The sequence below is a fragment of the Cricetulus griseus genome, assembly GCF_003668045.3.
Source record: "Cricetulus griseus strain 17A/GY chromosome 1 unlocalized genomic scaffold, alternate assembly CriGri-PICRH-1.0 chr1_0, whole genome shotgun sequence".
In the NCBI taxonomy this organism is placed as follows: domain Eukaryota; kingdom Metazoa; phylum Chordata; class Mammalia; order Rodentia; family Cricetidae; genus Cricetulus; species Cricetulus griseus.
The window spans coordinates 184,142,096-184,159,265 of record NW_023276806.1 but is presented as its reverse complement, the minus strand read 5'-3'; the positions used below and the strand labels follow the sequence as shown (position 1 = coordinate 184,159,265).

Here is a 17,170-nt window from a genome sequence, read left to right as displayed (position 1 = left end):
CCCTAGGTTACACCACTGAAAAACTACCACATCTGTCACTAGATGACGTAGTCTGTAAGGTTAAGATATCTTTATTTATATAAACAGCAGCCAAACGCAGGCCAGAGCGTGCCAGGGGCAGCAAGGCTGGGAGGCCAGAGAGAAGGGGCTCCCATGTGCCTTGCAGCCCCTTAAAACCCTATCACGTGTCATCCTGACCTCAACTTGACCATGCCCTGATAGGCGTGGTCAGGCACACCTGTAGCCAGCTTCTAGCAGGCGTGGCTTACACTGTTCCCTACAATTCCCCTTTTAGTCTAAAAGAGGAATAAAGCTTAACAGTGTAAAGTATCCAAAATTAACAATCATAAAGGTAAAATACAAGAAGATACAATAATCTGCTATGGCACATCCTAATGATGTCTACATCCGCTAAACCCTAAGGCCATCTGAAAGAGGTGTCCAAGCCTGAATACCTTCTTCCAATCCCAACCATAAACAATAGTAAGCTATCCCTAACTAGGCTTACACTACCCTAATAGATAATAATGGGGGATGGGATGTAGCATCCTCCAAGTTACTTCCCACTGAAATGGGATGACGGTAGCCTCATGGGGTGCTGTGGGAAGAGAATGTTAGTATAGTGAAAGTCTCCAATGGGTTATATCCAGTACATGTTAGATTGGATTTGCTTGATTGAAGATCTAGGTTGAAATCCTCAACTTGATTGAAGTCAGTACCGAAGCTCTAGTCGGAGTGTCAGTTGAAATGGAGTAAGTTGTATCCAGTGCAGTCTAAGAGGTATGGCCCAATTTCCTTCTGGAGCGTCCAGGGATTGCTATCAGGCAGGTCTTCATTGGCTGTGTGGGACTCAAACATAAGTGTTAGCAGAGAAATGTTTGCTTGTATGTATATGCATGCTGGAAAAGGCAACCATGGAAAAATAATAATTATGAAACAGTGTACACCTTGAAGGAAAGAGCCAAGAAAGACAAAGGCAGTCCCCAAATTCTTCTCTCGTTCTGTATTACATCAATTGGCTTCTTGATACAATACAGAAACTCTAAAGTTTAGTTAAACAATGTGCTTGGATTTTAGAGGAGGAAAGCCAAATCCAACTCTAAATCCAGCATTGATTTACTTGAATAGGGACTAGAAAAATAAAGAGAAATAGAGTTGAGAGGTAGCTGTAAAGTATACCATATGGCACATTCCTTTTGTTTGATTGTTATAGCTACCTTCTCTTCTTAAGCATCTACCCATGTAGTGTTCTTGGACTTCTGGAGATGAGTTTTCCTGTGAAGATAGAAGCAAAACACTTCCCTTTCCTTTGGGAGGTTTCTATTTAGTTTATGAGATATACCTCAGTAAAATACCTGTCACTTGTCCTTGTTGAGAGGTTTGTTTTTTTTTAAACTCAAATCTTGATCAACTTTGATGGTATCCACAGTTTTTCTTTTCCTGTGGAAACAAATGCAAAACCCTTACCCCAATGTAAAACACATGTCCAGGCTTCCATACTGAAGTTAGTACATCTTTGAAATATACTGGTTGATTCAGTTCAGCAGTTTTTTTCATAGTCCAGTGTCTTTCTGCAGCTGATTGTCTTTTTTCATTGGCATTAAGAAAGTTTAGTGTCAATAAAGCATTATGCAACCTATGTTTGGGGGAGGGGTTGTCTTCCCAGTCTGTCTATGGAGCATCTCCTTAAGTGTTCTATTAGATCTCTCAACCACTGCTTGTCCTCTAGGATTGAGTGATATACTGGTGACATGCTTTATGTTATAATATTTGAAAAACTTTTCCATTTTTGTGGAGACATATGCTGGAGCATTCAGTTTTTATTTGTGCAGGTATGCCCATAACTGCCATCACCTTTAGCAGGTGTGTAATAACAGAATCAGCTTTTTCAGAGTTGAGAGCAGTAGCCCATTGGAACTCTGAGAATGTGTCTATAGTATGATGCACATATTTCTTTGTTTTTTATTTTTAATTTTTTTATTAGTTCAAGTTGGGAACAAACTTGTTTCATATGTAAATCCCTTAAATTTCCAAATTGTGTAAAGTGAAAGACATCCATCTGCCAGACCTCATTCCTCTGAATGCCTTTAGGATTATAGCCTGCTGGCAATGGATTTTGGTTATAAAAGGAACAAGAAGGACAGTTTCTCACTATCTCCTTGGCTTGTTGCCATGTGATGGAGAACTCCTTTTTTTAAACCTTTGCTATTTACATGATGTTTCTTATGAAATTCTAAGGCTTCTAGCACACTTCCAATTAATAAATGATCAATCCCGTCATTGCCTTGTGCTAGTGGGCCTGGCAGATCCGTATGGGATCTGATTTGTGTAATGTATAGAGGATTACTTCTGTTTCTGATTGTTTCCTGTAATTACAGAAACAGTAAAGTTAATTCTGTATTATCAGGAACGAATTCTACAGTCTCAATGTGTAAGACTACTCTCTCTGCATATTGAGAATCAGTAACTATATTAAGAGGTTCTGTAAAATCCATAAGCACCATGAGAATTGCATATAATTCTGCCTTCTGTCAGATGTATACGGACTTTGAACTACTTTACTTACCTCACCTGCTTTATAACCAGTCTAACCTGATTTGTTGGCATCAAGGTAGAAGGTTAAAACTCCAGAAATGGGAGTTTGTCTTACAATATGTGGAAGAATCCAGACTGTCTTTTTTATGAACTTGATTCAGTCAGTTTTGGGATAGTTGTTGTTAATCATTTCCAAAAAGTCAGTAAGAGCTATTTGCCAATATTCATTATCCTTCCATAAGGAGGAAATTTCTTCATTAGTTAAAGGTACTATAATTTCTGCTGGATCTTTTCCAGTCAGTTGACGAAGTCTTAATTTTCCCTTTAAAATCAAATCAGAAATCTTTTCTATATATGTCTTTAACTTTTTATTCTGTTTATGTGGCAGAAATATCCACTCCAATATGCTGTCTTCCCTCTGCATCAGAGTTCCAGAAGGATATTCTCTGGATGGCAAGATAACCAGAATACAGTCTAAATCAAGGTTTATCCAATCTACATGCACATCCAATATTCTGTTTTCTACCCATTGTAATTCATTTTCTGCCTCAGCAGATAATTTTCATGGACTGTTTAGGTCCTTATCACCTTTAAGGGCCATTTGTAAATGCTTTAAGTCATGTCCTTCTACCCCAATAATTGTCTGTAATTGAGAAATTTCCCCTAGCAGCTTCTGAAGACTATTAAGAATTTTATAACAATCCCTTCTAATTTGTACCTTCTTTGGCCTGATTCTTTGTAAGTCTATCATATATCCTAAATAGTTAATAGAATCTCCTCTTTGTATCTTTTCTGGAGCAATCTGTAACCCCCATCTAGGTAGAACTTCCTTCACCATGTCAAACATACATTCCAAAGTTTACTTATTGGAATCTGATAAAAGGATATCATCCATGTAACGATAAACGAGGTATTGTGAAAATTTCTTACAGATTATTTCCAAAGGTTGTTGTTCAGAGTGCTGACATAAAGTAGGACTATTTAGCATCCCTTGTGGCAAAACCTTCCACTGATATCTTCGAACTGGCTGTGAGTTATTAAGAGTTGGTACAGTAAATGCAAATTTCTCTCTATCACTTTCTTGTAATGGTATAGTGAAAAAACAGTCTTTCAGGTCAATTACTATTATCAGCCATCCTTTAGGTATTAAGGAAGGCAGTGACATTCCAGGCTGTAGAGAGCCCATAGGCTGAATTACCTTATTTATGGCTCTCAGGTCTGTCAGCATTCTCCAGTTACCTGACTTCTTTTTGATAACAAATATATGAGAATTCCAAGGGCTGGTAGATTCCTCTATTTGTCCAGCCTCTAGCTGTTCTTGTACTAATTTTTCTAGAGCCTCTAGCTTCTCAGAGGTCAAAGGCCATTGTCCTACCCAGACAGGTTCATCTGTAAGCCATTTTAATGGCAGGGCCTTTGGCTCCTCTTAAGGTCTATCATTTGTATTTAGTTTTTGTACAGCTTGGATGGTTGGTAACCGTTTCCCATAGCATCTTACCAGGTCTTTTCCACTATCCAGAGATTGTACATAATTCATATCTGACACTGGAGGGATATTATTTTGAGTGTTCCATTGGTATAAGAGATCACAACCCCAGAGATTTCATAGCTATATTTGCCACGTATGGTTTTAGTCTCCCTTTCTGTCCTTCTGGTCCAATGCAGACCACCGAGTGAACACTCTATTGAACTCTAGAGTTCCAATTCCGAAAAACTTTACATTTGCTTCCCTAAGTGGCCACTTCTGTGGCCAGGATTTTTTGTGTAATAATAGTGATGTCAGCGCCAGTGTCTACAATGCTGTTAATAATCTTATTATTGAGTTTTGCTTTTAAATGCAGGTGTACCTTACACTGTACTCTACACACATCTGCCCTGGATTACACCACTGAAAAATTACCACATCTGCCCTGGGTTACACTGGTGAAAAACTACCACATCTGCCCTGGGTTACACTGGTGAAAAACTACTATATCTGCCATGGGTTACACTAGTGAAAAACTCAGCTGATTTCACTTATACCAGCAACCATGAGCCTAATTTTGGGGAGGGCGGTGGGGGAGGGTTCGAGACAGGATTCTCTGTGTAGCTCTAGCTATCCTAGAACTTGACCAGGGTGGCCTCAAACTCACAGAGATCCACCTGCCTCTGCCTCCAAGTGCCGCCATACCCAGCTCCAAGGGTATAATTTTTATCTTCTGAAGTTTTTTTAATATTCTATAATAATGAAGCATCGATAAAGGAAGATATTAAAAGATACAGTTAATATCCAAATTGAAAAGCCAAACAGAAAGAAAAACATCAGTTTAAAAATAAAGCATTATCATCACTAAAGAAAAGGAAGCCCTCCTTTTTCCTCATACTAAAAATGCATGATCCAGAAAGCTCTTCCTGGATAAAGGAGGTTTGGGGCTAAATGAAGGCAAATCTGAATTTCATAAAATTATGTCCTGTGTTTGAACTGCCTTCAAAATAATCCGTTTCATTTCGCTGGAATTATGAAGACTCACTCTATTTCTCTTGTAAATCTCTCTATTTATACTTGTCTGGCATTGGCACATATGTGCAATCCACCAAGAATTTCAGACACTCAAAAGATCTTTTATTTTTTGGCTGGAGAAGGCCTTGGTGTATATGCTCCAGCAAAGAGAAGGGTGAGATTCCAAGAACACATTTGCTTGCTTTGGAACTTCTTAACAGCTGAACAATCTGGGAGGTTTCAAAGCTTTGAAACGGGAACTAAGGATAAACCACTAAGTCACAGAAGACACATCTGGAAAATCCAGCTCATGGCTGGTAAAGCAAGGCCCACGCACATCAAATGGGGTCAGGCCGGCTGCTCCTGCTAGCCACCCATCTGTTTCTTAGGCACAACTGGATGTCTCCTAAGAATGCATATAGTTGGTACTTTTAAACATGCAGTAAATACAAAGGTACTGATGAAGCCACCTTTGGGCATGAGAAAATAGAAAAGGAAACATCCCTGCTGTGCTTCTGTGGTCCTGACAGATCTACAGCCTAGATTTGTAACCCATAGAAATAACCCCATTTTGTGCTCTTGAATATCACTTGAATATTTTATCCAGTTCCATGTTTAGGATGTATTTTAAAATGACCTGCTAGATAGTTGTACTCTGTGTGCATGAAGCATGATAGAGGAGGTGAAGTAACATGGGAGGAACAAACTTTCACTCTGTCTATTTCTGTTAGGGGCAATCTCTTTTCCTTGCCATAGTATCTGACCTGGTAGGTCATTACGATTTAGATCAACTCCTTCTCAAGAATCAGAAAGATCCACTTTTCCATTCTGCCATGTCCAAAGTTGATTTAAAACTGCCTGATAAAACAATACACCATAAAGGAGACTAGAGATTTAAGTTCTTGGCCAGCCTAGAAATATGATGACGGTAAGAACACTCACTGTCGGTACACTAGGGGGAGCAGTTGAGTCAAGCCAGATCTTAAAACCATCCACACGAGCATTTTGTTCACTGTGGATGATTTTTGTAACAATTCTATTTACTTCAAAGTAGCAGTTTTAATTTATTTAGTGCCTGGAGACTTCCTTTCATAATATTTTCAGAGAAATTATTTTCTGCATCATTGATTGGCTTTGGGGGTGGGGGTGCTTTTTGGGGTGATCAGCTCTAAACCAGACATTTAGGAATCCCATCCTCTCTTAATTTGAGGATGGGATATGATTGCCAGCTGCCTATCTTACCACATTCTGTCCTCTTGAAAATGCCATCTTCAAATGAGAATGGAAGAAAAGGAAGGATGCAGAGGTCATGAGGGAGCAGAAAGGAGCATGAGGGAGTCAGGTGTAGATTAGAAGAAAGGATATGTGATAGGTAGGGTTTTAGTTGGGGGGTGGTAGGGAAGGAAGGGAGGAAGAAGGGAACTGGGATTGTCATGTAATTCAATCTTGTTTGTAATTCAAATAAAAAATAAATGTAAAAAAAAAAAAGAAAATGCCATCTTCAACACATGAGTAAGCAGGTATCTTGTTTGGCCTTGGACACACATATGTGCTATGGTTTCAAGGCCCAGAAGGCTCCCCTGCTTGCTGGAAGGCAGGTTAGAGCAGTTTCTGGGGACATTTGTTTTCAAGATAATGAGTCATTAGTTCAGTTCCTCAAAACATTGTGCGGGGATTTGTTAGGCTGATTCATTCAACGCCTTGACTCCTAGGAGTTTGCAGATGGGGAGTGGAGAGAAAAAAGGGCCATAAAGAAGGGTGTTGTATGGGTCCTGACAGGTGTCCTAGAAACTCCAAAAAGTACAATTAAGGTATATGTGAACTTACAGCTGCTATAGTTTTCATGACAAAGAAAAATAGCTAATGGGTTTGCCGGTTACTGATCAGTAACAGAAATATAAAAACAGGGTAGAGATGAATGATCAGTGCAAGATCACAGCTTGGAATGTATGCCCCACTGAGTTTTGTAAAGGGACCACTGCACCATCAATCCAGTTGTCATATGGACTTAGAAATAACCTTAGTATATCTTTAGGTCAAAAGTCTCTTCCAAAATTGATGTCCTTCTCAGTCTGGCCTTCATGCAGCAGAAGGAGCAGGAAGGAGTGTCAGGGAAAAGAAGTGTTTTCAGATTTCTGAACACCAGCTCATGCCTTCGTTGTGAAGTGTCCTGTGGTGGGAGGAAGGTTGGACATATAACAACTAAGTACAGGGGTTGACAGCTCTGCCAACCACCCTCCCACTTCCTGAAGTGAAATTCCTTACCTACTCTACAAGCCCTCACTGCCCTAAGGGACTTACACCATTACTTTGTATTATAGCCAGATTTTTCTTCTCTCTTTCTCTCTCTCTCTCTCTCTCTGTCTCTCTCTCTCTCTCTCTCTCTCTCTCTCTCTCTCTCTTCTCTTCTCTCTGTCTCTCTCTCTCTCTCTCTCTCTCTCTCTCTCTCTCTCTCTCTCTCACACACACACACACACACACACACACACACACACACACACACACACACACACACACCCCATGCTGTTTGTTATCTGCCAGGTGGCAGGTTTTGTTCTTCTGACAGACAGGAAATAGCCATCTTCTCTCTTGCTAATTGGCAGTACGTGCCAGGCTTGAGAGTTGGCAACAGTCATTGTTTTTCATCCTTTGGATTATGTATTGGCCTCTTTATCCAAAAGTGCACAGACCTCTGGTGTGGTTACTGCCTTCCTTCTGCTGGGCCGCTCATTAGAGAAGAAAACCCAGCAGCAGTTTCTGCAGCAGCCCAGAGCTCCCAGGGGCAGGTGGGCTGCCAGGAGCGGCCTTTCTTGAACTGTGCCCTGAGCAGATTCCAGCAGAGAAGTTCTGCTTCTGCCAACACAGAGTGGGCATTTGTGTTCTCTAACTGCTGTACCAAGGGAGCATGGGTATATCTATAAATGTTATCTTATACTTCTGTGGGGAAGAAATCTGGATGTATCCAGCTTGTTCCTTTGCTTTGAGTCACAGAAGACAAAAATCACATATGGACTGGTTTGGCCTCCCACCTAGAGCTCCTGTAGAGACTTTTCTTTTAGGCTCATTCAGGACATTAGCAGCTAAGTTCCTGGTGGGTAGAGAGCTCCTTCCTGTCATCAGGAACCCTTTAGGACTTCCTGCATGCTTAGTCCCATTGCTGCCTTCTTCCAACCAGCTCCAGGTCTCACTAACTTTCCCTTCTGCCCTATCTCTTCTGGCTCCAGAAGGGAAAGTCCTCTGTTTTCTAAATGGTTCTATTATTAGGTTGAGGCCACCTAGGAAACCCAGGTTTATCTCTCTGATGTGAGGTGGGTAACCCTGGTCACAGTGGTAGGCTCTATCTACCATGTAAGGAGCCTATTGACTGCCTAGAGGAATGACTAGTAAAGAGGACATCTGAAGAAGCCATTCTGTTTACATGAAGGTAAAGGATTCCTATGTAGTCACAAGCCCTGGTAAAGCAGAGCAAACCCAGCCCTAGCCAGCTCAGACATAAACTACTCGCCTGGTTCAGAGGAGATACGTTCCAAATTATGCACGAGGAAGGAATCACTGTCTGCTCTTAGCAGAGAGTTTTAAAAGAGATTATGCTCAGGAAGCCTGATGATAACTGAAAGTTTTTCTTGACATTTCTAAACCCACTGTTGGAGCCATTAGAATGCATGGTTTGGGAACTCAACTTCAATTTAATTTGAATTTACTTAACTGATATGTCAAGAGCCATGTAGTTGGTGGCTACCATATTGAGCAACACAGCTGTAAATGGATATGTGAAGTATTTATTTATTAAATGCACACCAGGGTTATGCAAGCATGAATATTATGTCTAAATGATACTGCATTTTGTACTTAAATGTCTGGAGATCTCTTTTCTTCTTCTCCACCCCCATCTTTACTTGTAAACATTCTGAGAAGACAGTAGCTTGGTAGTGCCCAATGAGAGCCATAAATCTGCAGGGAAAGAATATCAAAGAAAAGCAAGAAGACACCCCTCCCCCACCTCTCTCCACCACAGGTGCCATGCTGCCCCCTACACACACCCAGAGGCTCTGCTCTCCTCCTCCCTCTCCTTCTCCCTCCCCCTCCTTTTGGGAACTGGTAGGGGTTAGACATACAGCTCTGTACCCTTTTTGAACTCCCTGAAGAATTCACCTCTCTGCTGTTCCGATTCCCTTGATCTCCTTTCACTCTGCTCAGAAAACATGGCAGAAGCCATCTTTCTGCTCACCACATAAGAAATGCTATGGAAGAGGTATCCATTTTCCAAGTAAATGCCTGAAATCAAGTGCCAGGTCCCTCTCACTGTGCCTTCAGGATGCATGTATTCATATGTAAGCTTTAGAATGTTGAGAACTGCCATTTTTTATGACATCACACATAAACAGAAATGCAGGATTTTTTTTTAAATTATTTAGAAGCTGCCATAATTTGATTCTTTCCCTCAACACTTCCTGGCATACTTTTCTCATCAAAATGATCAAGAATATGGAGAAAAAATGTTTTTAAACAGTGGTGTTATCTTTTGTAATCACTGGTACCCACACACCCCTCTTTACCCTAGTAGGCTGTGATGAAACACGGTGAGCCCTCCATGGGGGGCTTTCTGTGGGAGCTCATCTCCCACTTACCATGGGAATACTAGACTATTTGTGCTGATGCAGGTGTGTAGCATCAGTTGTGTACATGGTGGTCCACCTCTCCTAAGAATATATGTTCAACAACTGTTATTAATATGAACCATGAGTAAGCAGAAAAGAGGAATGAAGACTGCACATCTAAGTTTTGGCACAAATGGCAAGAAAATGCCTGGAGCCACAATGGCGCTTGGTGTCCTGCATCCTTTATGAGCCAAGGGACATTCAGGAAGCTCACTAACCCCTCTGAGCTCTGCTGTTGCAGGTTTGAGTGTAAATTACCCAATACTTTAACAGCCTTAGCTCCTTATTACCTTCTGTTGTGCTTTTTAGTGCTCCTTGCCCTCCCCTACAAGCCAGTTTAATTTAGTTCCAAATAAGCAGTTTTCCTTGAACATGGATGCTACTTTTACCCAGGTCCCCAAGCAGCTAGAATGTCCTTTCCCCTTCCCAGGGGACATGCTGAGCTGCCTGAGCACCATTTTGTTTTTCTTGTAAATACTTGCAAGGAAACAAGATTCTATCTCCCCCAACAGTTTCTTCCTAAGAGTGGTATGTTAACAAATAGCATTGTACATAATTAATGAAAAACTGTGATTTATCCTAAATCTTGAAATGCATCTTCTAGACAGTTTTCCCAATTTGACTGAAAGAAACACACAGACAAACCATGTTACCAAGTACAAATGCCTAGTAGACTTTTTCTTTGGTGCCCTGAACACACAAAAGGAGGGGAGACCTCGGGTTAGATGTAAAGGTCCTGGGTATCCTCACTTGCTGTTATTTCAGGCTTGGAACTGAAAATAATTGTCTTTGTTTCAAGTGTTTAAAATGCAGAGAGTAGGTGACTCATCTCTAGCAGCACAAAGAAAAATGGCTGGAAGCGTGGCTTTGCTGCCTCTGTCAAGGCTGGAGAAGCAAGCAGACAGGATTCCCAAGGCAACTGGCCTTTCTCTTCAGACACTGAGCCAAGTTCATACCCTGAGGCGCCAATCCCATGCTTGGTTTCTTATATCCACTACACTAATGACTTTATTAGTAGATTCTGTGTCTTTAACAACAACAACAAAAATGCCTTATACACATATATTTCTTTCCAGTCCATTCTTTTTTTTTGTTTTGTTTTGCCTAAAAGCATCTATATATAATTTCAGCATTTGGAGGATGCCAATACAATTTACTTGTGGTATACAGTTGATATCTCCTCTCTCTCTCTCTCTCTCTCTCTCTCTCTGTGTGTGTGTGTGTTGTGTGTGTGTGTGGTGTGTGTGTGTGTGTATGTGTGTGTGTGTGTGTGATTACTCCTGCAAACAGCATGTACATTAAGAAGAGTATAATAGGGAGAGATTGATGGCTGGGCCTCTCCTTGCTGCATTGTTGCACTGCTTATCTTTGTGTATCTGTATATAAAATCTTTGCTAGTTCTCAGCTGCATTTAATCCCTGAAGACTTGATATACAAACACCATGCCAAACAGAGAACTTCCCTTAAATTATTCAAATCTCCCCATAAGTGATTTCCCACTCTTCCTGAACTGAAAAACATTTGATCATAAATTCAATTAAATCAGCCATCATCTTTGTGATGTTTGTCCAGATAAATCCTTTAGTGGCTAAACTAATAACTACACCAGCTGTGGGGCATGGAGAGGGAGGGAGGGAGGCAGGGTGGGAGGAAGAGAGAAAGAGAGAGGAGGGAGAGGAGGGAAGAGGGGGAGGGAGCGAGGGAGGAGGGAGGCAGAAGGAGAGAGGGGGAAGAGGGAGGGAAAGAGAGGGAGAAAGGAAGATGGAGAGAGGGAGTGAGAGAGGGAGAGAGAGAGGGAGGGAGGGAAAGAGGAAGGGAAAGAGGGAGGGAGAGAGAGCATGTTTATGGCATGGCCATTGGAGAAGAATCAATTCAAAGACGAATAACTTACCTCCTTCCTTAGGCCAGATTTTAAGCACTTTTTGTGCATGGGCTTAAAAGCTGAGACACTGAAGGGTGAGGTTAATATATGTTGCTTTAGATTCATTTGTTCTAGGTCCCCATTTAGAGCTGAGACATCAGCTGATCCCACCAGCTCTTACTTGTTTGCCCCTGAGTAGGACTAAGCACATCACTTTATTTACAGTTGGGATAAATACAAATAGGATTGTCCACTTGTCTCTCATGTTTTGTTTGTCACCCTGACCAAAGTTTACAATTGGAGTAAAATTATGCCTAGTCTCACAGCCTTCATGTTTTTCTATCCTAAGAATTCTACTGTCCTACATCCATCAGTTTGTAGTTGTAACCACCAAAAGAATATGCTGCCTCTAAATAGTAAATGAGAAACAGTTAATTTTATTGTGGACTTTAGCCTACAACACAGCCTCTTCCGTTGGCAGCCTACACATCTGCAGGGTGGGTCCCTAACCCAGGACTATGCTCCATGCTACTGCCACAATCTTTGTTTTCTTAACCCCAGCTCCACTGTACATCTAAAGGCCAGGATGTGACAGTGCAGGAACCAGCCAGTTCCTTTGGGAAATTAAGAAATTTCCAGAAGTTGTGTCAAGTATGTAAAGAACTAGAGTGGTCCTGTCAATGGGTCCTTAGGCACCGCTGAAAATCCTATGTATCTCCACTGCCACTAGCTTCATGTAACTATTAGATAGTTTAAAATGTGACTAATGCCTTTGGTCTGAGGATTTTGTGAGATCTAATTGTTAATTTCAATATTTATGAGTAGCGAGAGTGGCTACTTCATTGGATGGTAGATCACAACATAACTTCTGATCAGCTCATAGCAAATGTTTAGCAGAATATATTGGGTGGTGGGTTAAGGTTTTCAGCAAGAAAACTGCTACCCAGGTTTTTATTTTCATACTTACTCGTGTCTCACGTAGCTGTAGTCTTAAATTCAAATCCCTGACTCTGCCCCATATTTAGTTTCTCTCAGAACATCTGAGAGATTTTCATATTTAAAATTCTTTAGTTTTGTTGGATTTTGGGTAAATTTCTCTTGGGTATCTGGAATGGACTTTCAGAGTGTGGATCCTAGCCACACTAATTCTGGGGGTGCTGGCTGACTTACAATCTAAGCCTCATCACTTATTTGTATCTAGGCTTCCAAAGATAGAAACAGAACTATAGAGACAGTGATAAAATATGCATAGAAGCCTAACACACATTAGTGTATTTTTAAGTTGGTTGTGTGTTTATGTAAAAAACGACTATTTACAGCGACTATACATGAGGCCTGCTGGGTATGAGTCTATATAATATCAATATTCTTTTGGAAATTTTCTTGTGAGTTCCCAAGTAATCAGATAACATCATTTTTTTTCTTTTTCGTTTTAAAATGCTCCAGTACCAATTTGGGGAGCCCCCATGGAGGGCCCTACCCTCCAGGGGCAGTGGAGGGAGTGGGGGGCTGGTGGGGGTTGGGGAAGTGAGGAGGGAGAGAAAGGATTGACATGTGAAGCAAGCTTGTTCCTAATTTGAACTAATAAAAAAAATTAAATTAAAAAAATGTTCCCATACCTTTACAGAAGAATTGAAAGTACATTTCTTCAGTTGACTACACTGTGCCAATACTGTTGGCCTTAAGACTTAGAATGACCTTTAGAGCTATGGTGGATAGCACCCCACTTTCTCCTAGCTCATGAAAAGATATGCCTGAAAAATTGGGCTTCCCTTCAAACCCTGCCTGCACTTCTGTGCCCACCCCCATCTAACCTCCTTTTGTAGGTCCCGTGCCCTCAGTTTCACAACCTCCTCCCCATGAGAGGAATGCAAGGGTGGTTTGTAATGATATTCTCATTTAGTAAAATCTGAGTAGTCCCCTACACAAGAGGTGGGGAACCACGGGACACCTGTGTTTGTTTAGCAATGGCCTTTCAGAGTGGCCTTCCCTGTGCAAAGCCAGATGCCTACAGTTCTGAGGTTGGTAGTCTTTCTGTTGATAGCGGAGGTTATCTGCAGAAAAATCATTCTGTGATGTAACAACCACTTCTTTGCTGTGAACAGCATTTTCTAACTCCAGCACTTTAGGAACTTATTATTAATGGTGCAGTCAGATGAAGGTCCATAAAGTAAGAAACTAAATAGAGAAAGATTTGAAGCTAGCAAGACAGAAAGTACCAGTTCTTCCTGATTCTTCATAGGGTAGGCTTAGAATAGGCTCTGTAGATGTGTTGCCAAAATGCACACCTTAAATTATGCAGCCTTGCCTTGGTTTTTATTGTTCTGGGGGTGGCCGTAAAATAAAACGAAGACATTTCTACCCAGAATACTTAACTCCATTTCTTTTTCATTGTTTGAGACTTTCATGCATGCACATAATGTGTTTTGACAAAATCTGTGCCCCATTCTCCACCTTTAAGTCTCTCCCAATTGTATGTATTATATATATATATATATATATATATATATATAATATATATATATAATTCCCTCCTAATTTCATTGTTTTTAGTTTTGTGTTACATGTTTGTTTAGTGTGTGTGCATGTGTGTGCATGCGCATACACACAAATGCTAGGGTATGCATGCAGAGGTCAGAAAATAACTTAGGAGGATTGATTTTCTAGGAACACCCGAGCCCTAGGGATGGAGCTCAGGTCACCAGGTTTGGTGCCAAGCTGCGCCATCTTGCTAGCTTTCTGTTGTTTTTGTTATTCTTGTTTTGTTTCCTTCTGGGGGTTGGGTTGTGATTTTTTTCCATATTAATCGTAAATTGCCCAGTGAGTTGGTTCCTGTTGCATTACTGCTATGGAAGTATTATCCTCTGAGGAAAATGCTACAGCCCTGAAATAGTCTTCTCATGTTGTCAGAGGAAGCAGTTGAAGTTTTGCATCTTTAAATATAGTGGAGAATAGCATTCCCTAGCCTTGAGACCAACAGCTGCATTGGTTGTGGTGGGCGTGGCTGTGCCACATGCAGCTGCCCCTAACTCCCCCGTGGCCGCCCCTCACCTCCCCCGTGGCCGCTCCTCACCTCCACCACTGTAGCCGCCCTCACCTCCCCCGTGGCCGCCCCTCACCTCCCCCGTGGCCGCCCCTCACCTCCCCCGTGGCTGCAGCTCAGCACAGGGAGCGCTTTGTCTGCCTCACCTCACTTGACTGTGGAAACAGCTTCCAAATGTTTCCCTCACAGACACATCTAAGCCCCTCTTACACTTTATATTCTTCTGTCTTCACTTATTTTATAACCCCAAGATCAGATTTCTAATGAATTTCTCACTCACCATGTTAGACAAGGCAGAGCGAGGCGCACAAGACCCTTCCTGTGGGTTCAGAATGTAAGACAGTGTACAAAACAATCTCAGTGGCCAAAATATAACCTTTCAGTGGGGTGACGTTTTAAAGAAATTGGACATGTTCATACTTACCTAGCATGATATGGGAGGTGGTTTCCTAGGGTTAACCTTATCCATTGCACTCTGGGTGTGTTGACCCCTGCAGTTCCCCAAATGCAGGAAGCTTGGCTGCATAATTTGTGGCAGCGGGGACTGAATGCCATTTTCCTTGAACTTTGTGTGTTCTCTGTGCTTTCCATTGGGACTACAATTTTATTAGCACCACTGCCAGGATTACAGTGCTCCTTCACAAACACTGATTCTGGGAAGGTGATAGAGAACTAGGCCCATTTTATTCCTGTGTGTGGCCCTGGAAAATGGCAAATGACACACACACACACACACAAAAAAAAAAAAAAAATAAGGAAGTGTGTTGGAGGCCATGATTATGTCACAGCAACTTAATTGTAGTTATCACTATCGGCACATGCTTGAAAATATGCAGCAAGGTTCCTGCTATCCTAGATGTGACGTTCTAGAGCCACAGTTCTCAATCTGGGAGGCATGACCCCTTTGGATTTCCATATTGGATGCCCTGCGTACCCAGTGTTCGCATTACAATTCATGACAGTAGCAAAAGGAAATAATTTCATGGTAGGGATCATCACAACATGAGGATTATTAAAAGGTCTCAGTGTTAGGAAGGTTGAGAAGCACTGTTCTAGATGACAAACAGCAGTAGAATAAGGTGATTTCAGACGGGGTTGGTATGTAAAGTCAATCAGACAGGCAATGTAATTCGAAGGGAGCACATTGGCTGACTGGCTGCTGTTCGAAGGCACCAGTGACAGAGCTGTCACCTAGGGGACTCAATCAATACTAGTTGAAGAAGGGTGATGATTGCAGAGTGTTAAGAGAGGAGGAGAGGAGGGCATTGGCCAGTGAAGAAGGGGGCCAGGTATGGAATGGCCTCAAGGGCAGTCTTTGGAATTTTAGTTGACTCACCAGCAAGTCTTGGAAGTTATGTTTTGTCCCGGTAAGGTAATTTTGCTCTTTAGTCTCTCTCTCTCTCTCTCTCTCTCTCTCTCTCTCTCTCTCTCTCTCTCTCTCTCTCTCTCCTCCCTCCCTCCCCCTCCCTCCCTCCCCTCCCTCCCTCACTCCCTCCCCTCCCTCCTCCCTCTCTCTCTCTCTCTCTCTCTCTCTCTCTCTCTCTGTCTCTCTCTCTCTGGATTTTGGAGACAGGGTTTCTCTGTATTGCTTTGGAGGTTGTCCTGGAACTCACTCTGTAGACCAGGCTGGTCTCAAACTCACAGACACCCACCTGCCTCTGCCTCCCAAGTGCTGGGATTAAAGGCGTGTGCCACCAATGCCCGGCTTTAGTGTTTCTCTTAAGGAAATAACTAAGTGAAGACTGGTGGCCGAAGACTCTCATGGCCATTTTGTAGATTAATGCTTTTAAGACTTGGTCCTGCACCATTAAGATTGCTCATCAGGAAAATGGATGGAACTAGAAGAAACCATTCTGAGCAAGGTAACCCAATCACAAAAAGACAAACATGATATGTACTCACTCATATGTAGACCTGCTTTATGATTCATAGTAGTGACCAGGCTTTATCAGAGCTGTTTTTAATGATGTTGCTCAGAATGGTTTCCTTCCAGATGATGATTGAGAAGCTAATTTAAAAGAAAAAATGGTGCCAGGTACCACAAGAGTAACAGGATTGTGCTGTTTTCTGGGATTTTGTTTTTTGCTTTTTTGTTTGTTTGTTTGTTTTTAAATGGAGTATGCTGGATGTCTCTACAATTTTGTTCAAATGACTGCAGAACCTGGAAAAGCTGTTGCTGCTATTGATGCATAACATACTGCCATTATTGGTCTTTATATATATATATATATATATATATATATATATATATATATATATAATTTGAATTTTTGGAAACTTTAGCTGTGCTGTCAACTTTGGAAAAAAGTATCCCAGTTTACTGTGTTGAGTTGGCATTGTACAAAAATTAACAGCCATATTGGTCTAGAAATGTTGAACTTAATTTTTCTCCATTTATACAGAGGTAACACACTGTATTAAATATGTAAGGTCTTAAAAAATAAAAGAAGGGATTTTGAGAGCCCATCCCATGTGAAGGGATGCTCTCTTGGACACATGGGGAAGTGCCTAGGCCTGGCCCAGGATGATGTGGTAGACTTTGGGAGAGCCCCTTTTGAGGTCCATATCCTGCCTGGGGAGTGGAGGGGGAATGG

The 17,170-nt window shown here is 41.6% G+C and overlaps 1 protein-coding gene and 1 pseudogene across 7 annotated transcripts in view; both read left to right on the top strand.

Annotated features, from left to right (window-relative positions):
• Cdk14 (cyclin dependent kinase 14) overlaps positions 1 to 17,170 on the top strand; it is a 554,492-nt gene that overhangs the window by 432,030 nt on the left and 105,292 nt on the right. The window lies entirely within an intron of this gene.
• On the top strand, positions 14,993 to 15,139 carry LOC113832868 (annotated as a pseudogene).